This window comes from Anser brachyrhynchus (genome assembly GCF_964034855.1).
Source record: "Anser brachyrhynchus genome assembly, chromosome: 14".
Taxonomy (NCBI): Eukaryota; Metazoa; Chordata; class Aves; order Anseriformes; family Anatidae; genus Anser; species Anser brachyrhynchus.
This window is the reverse complement of record NC_137709.1, coordinates 14,878,107-14,886,847: the sequence shown is the minus strand read 5'-3', so window position 1 is coordinate 14,886,847 and position 8,741 is coordinate 14,878,107. Positions and strand designations below refer to the sequence as shown.

Sequence of the window (8,741 nt, the reverse complement as noted above, 5' to 3'; positions counted from 1 at the left end):
AACTCATGCCTGCACAGAGTAGGAGGGGTAGCATAGCAGGAAAAATGTTTGGTGTGGGTCTTTGGGTTGTCTGTGCTGAAACTTTAGGCAGCAATGCCAGTTCAAACTGTACATTAAATCACAACATAGGTAAAACGTATCATCCAGAAAAAAAATTGAAAACTTCTTCATTTTAATTGTGTAGTTAATCTCATTTCACTATCTTCATCTGGCTGATGGGGCATGCTCTATTTCTTGTGTAGGGCTTAAAATTACAGAATCAAAATCCTATTTTCAGTAGAAAGTTGAGCACTTATTTAGGTGTTTTTCACTATTTCACTGTTAACCTTTGTTTAACACTGTTAGTTTAACAGGTTGCAGAATTTAGACTTTAGTTTCAGGTAGTTTTATCATAAATGACTTATAAATAATATGATCTGTGAAAGTGAAAGAGAGCTGAAGGCAGACACCAAAGTGTTTGAACTGTCTGCTACTTTAACAGTAAGTGCTGAAAGTTTCATACAACTGTCTATTTTTAACTATTCAACAAGCTCCCGTGTGTTTCTCATCCCATATCACTTTTAAGTTATTCAGGTTCAGTAGAGAATATTCTACTCAGTAGAGAATATTCTGCATGACTGCTGGAACTGGCTCTATGATACTAATCCTATGAAATATTAGAACTGCTCTTTATACATATATACATATACAATATATACATATATTTGTTGTTATTATTATTATTATTATTGTTTGCTATAGAAAGGCAATTTGTCACTGATCTTAGATTATGTGAACAGATTTGCTTTCTTAGTGTCCATATTACCATCCTACTGGGTATTCTGCTCACCAAAATGGACCGTGATTAAGTTCTCATGATTCCAAAAGTCTCATATTTATTTCTGGCCTACGTGCTCTTGGCTTGCAGGAGTTCAGACACAAGAAGCTGTTTTGCCTTCAGTGGTAGCAGCTCTTCATCCTAAGCCCTTCTTACTGGTTATATAATATAGGTTTGACTGTCTTCTGCTTTCACTCCATGCTACTGTATTCAGACTGTCCACTAGCACAAAAGTTATAGAGAAGGCAAACAAGCCCCTTGTGCTTGCAGTTTTCTGTACAGGGAGCTGCTGTTATGATATAGTATACATGAGCACGTAGATTTTCCAGACCATTATATCACTCACAAATTGACCTTGCTTATGAAGTAGGGTGTCTGGATGAGGAAGTGGAGTATACCAGGAGACTGCAAGCACCTGCTCTGCTAGCAGAAATCTCCCTGGTATACTTTATACAAAAGGCTTAGCTCTACTTTTCAACTGGTTCTCACTTAGAGAAATTCTGTCCTGGTATCACTTAAAAATGTTTGTCTGCATCATACTTCCCTGTGTGTCAGAGTGCTGAGGGCACTGACAGGCAGTAACAAGCACTAATGGCCCTGACCAGCTTCACCTGGGGCCTCCACTCATGCCCTGCCCATGGCTGGGGACTGTATTTAAGCTCAGCTCAGGAGCCCTTTGAGCTATTTGTTACTGAAGCTTCTAAGGGGATGTGAAGAGGTCTGTTTATATAAAGTAACTTTTGCTTTTTAGGAGATTTTTTTTTTTTGAGGTTCAATTTGTGCTTTCTGTTCTGTATCGCACCAAGTCAGAGGCTTAATACAGTGCTTAAGTGGGGTTGATGAATGTGGGGATTGCTTTGCTTATTTTCATTTAAAGAGAAAGGGTGCTCTGTGCTCTTATTTAGGTCACCATTTTACTTTAGGATGGTCTTGAATAGTAATGACTCTTCCCAATAACGGTGGCTTCTGGAGGATGAGCTTGAGGGTAAGTTCCCTGATGCTGTTTTAACTGTATGTGGGACTACTGGGTGCTTGGTCTTCCTCAGAATTTGCTCTGATTTCACACAATCACAGAATTGTAGGGGTTGGAAGGGAACTTAAGAGATCATCGGGTCCAACACCCCTGCCAAAGCAGGTTCCCTAGATCAGGTTACCCAGGTAGGCATCCAGACAGACCTTAAATATCTCCAGAGAAGGAGACTCCACAACCTCCCTGGGCAGCCTGTTCTAGTGCTTCGTCACCCTCACTGTGAAGTTCTTTCACATGTTGGTGTGGAACTTCCTGTGTTCCATGTTGTGGCCATTGCCCCTTGTCCTGTCCCCACAAACCACTGAAAAGAGGTTGGACAAATCCCACTGTCTGCCACACTTAAGATATTTGTAAACATTGATAAAATCCCCTCTCAGTCTTCTTTTCTCCAGGCTGAACAGACCCAGGTCTCTCAGCCTTTCCTCATAGGGGAGATGCTCCAGGCCACGTATCATCTTTGTGGCCCTCTGCTGGACTATTTCCAGAAGAAAATTTAATGCTGTGGCGATGAATTCCTTTGGAGTTAAGATAGAGTGGGAAGATAGAGGGAAGATAGCTAAGAAACTATATGAATTTGGTTCCTTGCAGTGCAAAATGCATAAAAACCATATAGGAGAGCAACAACAAAGCTGAACTGTGCATCTTACACAGTTAAGTGTGTGCAGGGGCATGATGGCAGTGGGACTCCAAGGGTAAATCTAAAACTGTTCCTAAAACATAAGTAAAACTTCTGAACTGCTGATGTCCTGTTAAGTGTAACTTGGACCACATTTGGGGCCCTCTCTGCCTTTCTATGTAGCTAATATAGAGATTTTTTTTCCCCATTGTTGTGTACTTCCACAGCACCAGACTTGCTTTTGTGCTTTAATATATTCTGAGTTATTTGCTGAAAAAAAATAATTGCTATTGATCACCATCAAGTTCTGTAAGGAGAGGAACATTGTGCTAAGCCTCCTGGAGGTGGTCTGGATTGGAATCTTGAATTTACTTGGCTCAGATGTCATTTCTAAAATAAAATTGTTACTATTTATGTGGAGATATGTATCTATAAATAGGAGGAAAGAGGGGATAACTTCCCTGGCATGTATCCCATGTAAACAACTTGTTAAGCTATGTGACTGTACTGCTCAAATAAATAACAGCCAGTTGCTGCCTGCTTTTGCATGATGTTGAGAATCTCGTGGACAATGTAGCTCCCGAATGAGCTTTGGCTGCCTGTGTTAGTGGCTGGATGGGTTAACCAGAAAAGCAATTTGTACAAAGGGACCTTAGGTTCCTGTTGGGTGCTCATCACCAATTGTAGCTGTATCAATACTACATCTTTTTTGATGAAACTTCATGTACAATTGTATTTGCTTTGGAGAAAAGTATGTATTAATTATATATTAATAAAAATCAGTGCTCTCTAGTTATTTAAGCTTTGGGCTTAAATAAAAATGGGGGCATAAAAGGCTCCTCTTGTCTGCCCCTAGGATCTACTGTGGGATGAGATGGTCCAGCCTAAAGTCATGTGCAAAGCAGAAGGTTGGGTGAAGTCCAGAAAAATGCAATTTGTTGGAACCTTGATAACATTGGGAATACTTGATTTAGAAAACACTCTGTGAAACTTTACATGCAAGCTTCTTAAAGGTAATATAAAAACATAAAAAATTTAAAAGTGTAGTTGGAGTCACAGGTTGCAAGGATAAGAAAATCAAAGCAATTCTGAGACAAATGTCTGCAGAATCATGAGCAGAAAGAAAAATGAGCATTAACTGTTTTCTCAGGTGGTGCGTGTCAGTCCCAGGTGGGAATCTAGAAAGGGAAGGCTGGAGGGGAAGGGGAAAAAAGTTGATTATAGGCATTCATTTTACTGCAGTACTTGTTGGATGAGATGCAAGGCAATTTTGTAATATTTCAAATGGGTTCAGGCTCTGGGAGAAGGTATTGCTTACAATGAGATGATACCTGTGATTTTTCCAGAAAGAAAGCCCAACTGGTAGCTGTTAATCCTGTAATTTCAGCTATGGGAGCAATTTTACCATGGTTACAATGTGTTTTAAGGTAAATATTTTTATTTATGAAATAATAGTAGGCAAGCTAAAACCGTGGGTTGGGCTGGGAAAGAATTCAAATCATGCTTTAGAGCACAGTGCTTTCTGAGGCAGAGTTAGTTATATATGTGTCATGAGCTGTGGTATTTCTATTTCCCAGTGTTTATTGTAACAGAATTATTCATGAATTTAGATCAGGTCTGAACACAGATTTTTTGACAGAATGATTGTATGCCCTCTCCCAACCAGGCATATCACCATTTTCCAAACCAAACCCTTGGAAAAAAGGCATATGTAGTATAGCATTTCATAACTTAATTATTTCTAAAGATTTTTTTCTGAAAAGCAGTAAGTCTCATTCTCTGGTGTTTGTAACAAGAAAGCTAATTTACTGAATAAGCTACTGGTCAGAGATCAGGTGATGGGGAATCTTGCATGGGGAATGTAAATGTCAGTCTAACTGATGTTCTTCATTATACTTTGCCCCTCCAAACTGTGTGTGTGAGTAGGCCACATGTCTAAACTGCAGCAGCAAAGAAAATTGTGCCTATTTCCACCTAGACCACAGTAAGCATTTGAATCTTCATTACAACTTTTTCTGACAGTGCTGTTTTGCTGCTACTGAGATATGGGTGTTATTGTAGCAACTACTTCCTAAAGGTATGGTTCTTACCTCCATGTAACTTGTGGAAAGATTGTTCAAGAGTAATAGAAACTTCTCAGGATCCAAAGATCTACAAAAGCCACTACCTAATATATAAGTGTTTCAGCCTGCTTTAGCCATGTTTACATTTTTACTGAAGTACCTTGCATTCATATGAAGCACTGTTGTGCTTGGGCTGGCTGGGATGTCATAAATTTGCATTCCTCACAGAGCTGCCTAGTGCCAAGTGTGGTGACACTAAGCACATAATGCTAAATCCTTTTATAGTCCTTGTAATATGTATGAGTAAGTAGGGTGAGAAGAGAAATAAGGCTTTACACTTCACAAATGAGGGGACAAAACTTCATCAAAATTTAATGTTCAGGAAATGACTGGCTATCATCTGTATGATGTGTACGTGGCTAAGTTTTGGTAGTGGCTGCAGGGGTGGTTTCGTGAGGCGAGTCCAGAAACTGCCCCATGTTAGAGAAGAGCCAATTCCAGCTGGCTGCAAAAGGGACCTGCCACTGCCTGGGGCTGAGCCAGTGAGTAATGCTGGCTGTGCCTCTGGGAGCATATTTAAGAAAGAGAGAACTGCTGTGCAACAGCAGCTGGGAGAGGCGGGGGGAGAACCAGCCCTGCAGCCCTGAAGGTCAGTGCAGAAGGAAGGCAGGAGGTGCTCCATGCACTGGAGCAGAAGTTCCCCTGCAGCCTGTGGGGTACCACAGAGGAGCAGAGCAGATTTCCATGGTGCAGCCTGTGGAGGAGGCTGTGGTGGGGTAAGTGATTTGGTGGGAGCTGTCACCTGTGGGGGGACCCATGTGCTCCTGAAGGATGGACCCTGTGGTATGGACCCATATGGGAGCAGTTCCTGAAGAGCTGTGTCCTGCGGGAAGCCCACATAGGATCAGTGTGGGAGGGACCCCATACTGGAGCAGGGGAAGCAGTGACCGTGAAGGAGCAGCAGGGATGCAGTGTTATGGACTGAGTGCAGCCTCTTCTCCCCTGTGCTGCTTGAGGGGAGGAGGTAGAAAAGGGTGAATTGGAGGAAGGTGTTTTTAGCTTCTGTTTAGTTTCTCACTGCTCTAGTCTGTTTGTAATGGGTAATAGGTTATATTAATCTCCCCATGTTGAGTCCGTTTTGCCCATGACGGTAATTGGTGAGGGATCTCCCTGTCCTTATCTCAGCCCTTTAGCCCTTTTCCATCATATTTTCTCCCCCCTCTTCCTTTGCGTAGGAAGAGTGAGAGAGCGGTTGTGGTGGAGTTTAGCTGCCCAGCAGGGTGAAACCACCACATCATCCTACCTTTCTGTATGAGTGCAAGATCTATTCCTTTGACCTTTCCACTTTGCTGATGGAAACGTGCAGATGTGGATGAGCTGGAAGATACTTGGATGCTAGAGGGATGAGCATGGCATAAGAGCCTGTATAACACAGAGTATCACCAAGGTCACACAGTATATAGCAGGGCAGAACCGTTAATCCATGTAGTCTGAGTACCAGTCCTGTGCATTGACTGCAAAGCATCATTCTCTCAGGGAATAAATAAGTACTATAGTCAAATACATCCATGCTAGGCAGAAATAGATGCCTTATTGTGGCTTTGTGCCCAAATTAATGTGTATCGCTCTATCACAGAGCTAAATAGCTTTAGTACAGAGTCACTAGTTCTACTGTGCTGCAGCAACGCACAACATAAACTGTTTTTACCTGCAACTAGCAAGAAATTTCATCTGGTAACGTTATTCCTTATGGGAATTTTGATTTTGTTTTGAAATTGTCGTTCTAATGTATGTTGAACTCTTCTGTGAGAGACTAGACACATCCCAGTGCTTGTGGAGTCAAAGTTAAAAGAAAGAAAAGAAAAAAAAACACCTGAACATCAAATGTATACAGGAGTAAAGAAGGGATGAGAACACAGAACAGTGACATCTGGTATTTGCTTGATTCTGGCATGTAGTTCTGCACTGCTTCACAGCTTTCTGGGCCTTCCCTCATACTTATTATTAAAGTAAACTAATATTAGGTACAACAGTAAGAGAAGTGAGGTTACTTTCTCTGTTTTTGTTGAATGTCTTCCAAAATTAGTCATCCCTTGGCATAAATCTGAACAATTTTTTTCTTTACATCAGCTCAGAAGTTGTTCTGTGATGCAGAGGTGTTACTTAGTTAAGCCTGTTATTTCCTGCACTGTGATATTGTCCAAAGCATATTAAGTCAGAAAGTCCTTTTGCTTATCCTTTAGTAGGAAGGATTCCTTGTACGGTTGCTGTGCATCCTTTTAGCCCCCTCTGGTGCCTGACTTATGACGGCACAAGTAACAGCAGTCTGGCTGTTTCACTTTGTGTGAAGATACTGGTGTGCCCAGAGCAACTAGTACAGTTGGAGAATATTAAAATGACTCAAAGCCAGCTTTGCATAGCCATGATTTTCTTTTGCTTAAGAGAGAACCTTTCTCTTCCTCTAACTCCTATTCTTGTGTTTTACACTTTGCTAGGATCTACAAAGGAGAGCTTGCTTTGAGTGGATATGAATTCAATGTCAACTTAGGTGGTTCTGAGCCAGTAGCCTCCGTTAGGCCAAATGCAGTAGGATAGGCCCACTTCAGATGTATTTTGGACCTGTTTTATAGGTTCAAAATCATCTGATGAGCTGTGTCTAAAAAGCTGCAAATGACAAACAGTTAATCTAAATTTAACTTCACCCCTCACAAAAGAACTATCCTGAAAAGATGCTAAGAAATTGAATTAGGTTTCCCACTGTTGAAAGCTTGTGAACAGCAGCCTAATGCAGTAAGCCTGATAATGAGGATGGAGTGTGGTGTTAGTGAGGCCTTGACGTTAAAGGGGAAAAACAGATGATTCGGAGACAGCTCGTGTTGCAAACAAATGATCTGTATTCAAAAGAAGGCATACAGCAAGCATTAAACTTTAATGGAATAATCTCAGGAGGGAGGTTATTTTCATGCTGCTGAACGTTTTTCTTATTAGCATAACACATGGTCACTTTTGCAACAAGCATAATAATGCTGTTAATCATCCAGTTGTTCTGTGTAAAGGTTAAGTCTCCTTGGAAGTGTAGTCAAATAAGCTAGTTTACTCTATTTTGAAAAGCAGCTACCTTTGCAAAGAGGGCTTATCTGAGTTCTAGGCACTACTTTGCTGCTACTGGAACCTATGCTTTAAATATTCAGAAGAAAAAGGTAATGCTAATGTTTTGTCTTCTCTATTTTTGGAGATCACGCTTCTTTATGAATTACCTGTATTTACTCATCTTAATGTGTTCCTTGTGAGACAAGTGGCATTCTTGTTCTGCATGAAATGTGTAGAGGGATTTGGTCCTAAAATCTCAGGGAGGTGCCAGATTCCTTAGTTTCTAGGAATTCTTATGTTCTGGGGTGATCAGTGGTTGCAGGCACGGGATTCTTAAAGATGTCTACAAGTTGGGACTTCTGAATGTTTTTAAGCCTCAGTGGTTGCGGATGTTGCATTGACTGGTTATAACTTCACTGGGAACAGGTCGTGGATTGTGCTGGGAGGTGAGCTAATGGGAGCATCAAGTAATGAGCAGAAAGGACAGTTACCTCTGGGAGCTTTTTCCCTGTCTGTGCTGCCTCAGCTGTGCTGCCATGCTCATTTTTGAGACAGGTTTGGAAGGCTTAGTATGGACTGCCATATGGATGGTTTGCATCACAGAACTGGAATGCTGCTGTTAGTAAGTTCTGTAAGGAACTGGTGAGCACTGAAGCTGTAATTACCGCAGGCCGAAAATTGCTGAAGATCCGTAATACGTGCTAGCTGTTATCTGGGTCCTAGATGAAACCTCTCTACGTTCATTATGTACTGCAGTGAAGAATAGTCTTTGCTCACTCTATGATCCTTCCCTATTTTCTTCAGGGTTTTTAGAAGAATTTGATATGATAGCTAGAGGCAGTGAGTTGCTGCAGTCTATGCTTTGTACTTGGTCCAGCATTTGCTTTTTATCTATTCATATGCTTGCTGTTGCAAACAGCACGTTTGTTTTCATACAGGACTTGTGCCTAGCTCTACTTCCCTCACTCCTGCACTAGTAAATACTTTTTAGTAACTATTACAACAAAGTACAGTTCTATAAACATGGATGTATACACAATAGTCACAAACTGTATGCAATTATAAGCTTCATTTCCTGCTCATTTTCTTAATGCAAACATTGGGTTGTTTTTAAAGAAACAAGTA

General features: G+C 41.1%; 1 long non-coding RNA gene across 4 annotated transcripts in view; it reads left to right on the top strand.

Moving 5' to 3' along the window:
- Nucleotides 1-645: 645 nt before the first annotated feature.
- LOC308177462 overlaps nucleotides 646-8,741 on the top strand; it is a 19,410-nt gene continuing 11,314 nt past the window's right edge. For 2 of the 4 annotated variants that reach the window (XR_013939127.1, XR_013939130.1), the window contains exons 1-3: nucleotides 1,465-1,535; nucleotides 1,723-1,802; nucleotides 3,320-3,476. This is a non-coding gene — a long non-coding RNA (uncharacterized lncRNA). Of the gene's footprint in view, nucleotides 1,536-1,722; nucleotides 1,803-3,319; nucleotides 3,477-8,741 lie in introns of all 4 variants that reach the window. The other 2 variants (XR_013939128.1, XR_013939129.1) reach the window with 2 other exon arrangements.